Source organism: Octopus bimaculoides, chromosome 1 (assembly GCF_001194135.2).
Source record: "Octopus bimaculoides isolate UCB-OBI-ISO-001 chromosome 1, ASM119413v2, whole genome shotgun sequence".
In the NCBI taxonomy this organism is placed as follows: Eukaryota; Metazoa; Mollusca; class Cephalopoda; order Octopoda; family Octopodidae; genus Octopus; species Octopus bimaculoides.
The window spans coordinates 77,216,445-77,217,356 of record NC_068981.1 but is presented as its reverse complement, the minus strand read 5'-3'; positions in this window follow the sequence as shown (position 1 = coordinate 77,217,356).

The following is a 912-nucleotide window of genomic DNA, read 5'->3' as shown; positions in this document are numbered from 1 at the left end:
CTATACCGACGGCTTATATATATACATATGTATATATATATATATATATATATATATATGAACAGACAAGCAGCACACATGCCCATATACATACGCAAATGAAGACTGAAACCCATGACCGTATACACACATGCACACACTTACACAAGGTCACCTATGGAGACACACACATCATACATGTCAGACGCACGTACATAGTCACAAAAACCCATACACAGACACACTCAGACATGCACAAACAAGGAGACAGAGGTACACACACTCAAGCACAAACACACATACACACGCGTGCGCGCAAGCACGCACACATGCAATCACAAACACATAAAAACAAAGACGAACACACAAACACATGGATATGCAGAATACATACAGACAAAAGTACACGCACACTACACACACACATATATGTATATATATATATATATATATATATATATATATATATATATATGCATACACACACATACGCATACATGCATACACGTACATACCTGCTTATATACATATGTGTATGCACACGGATGTGTAAACCCACACGCATGCGCACAAACAAACAAAAAGAACGCCGTTCAGGGAACGGACAGAGCCAACGACTATTGAAAAGGTTGCAAGACGCAAGGATACTTTTAGAAGAAATAAAGAACTAAATGAATGGAAACTGAATCGCTGAGTGTGTTAAATAATACAGCATACAAAAAAAAAGGAGAATGACTGTCCCTAGACACAACAAAATAAGTTTCAACACACGAACTCATATTAAGAATCTTGCAAACAAAATCCCAAAATGACGATGTCTCCTGGGAATAAACAACAGTAGCATTCGCCCCACAAGGAGACTGCCACATTAAGTTGGCAAAAAATCATTACTTTACATATATATATGTATATATATATATATATATATATATA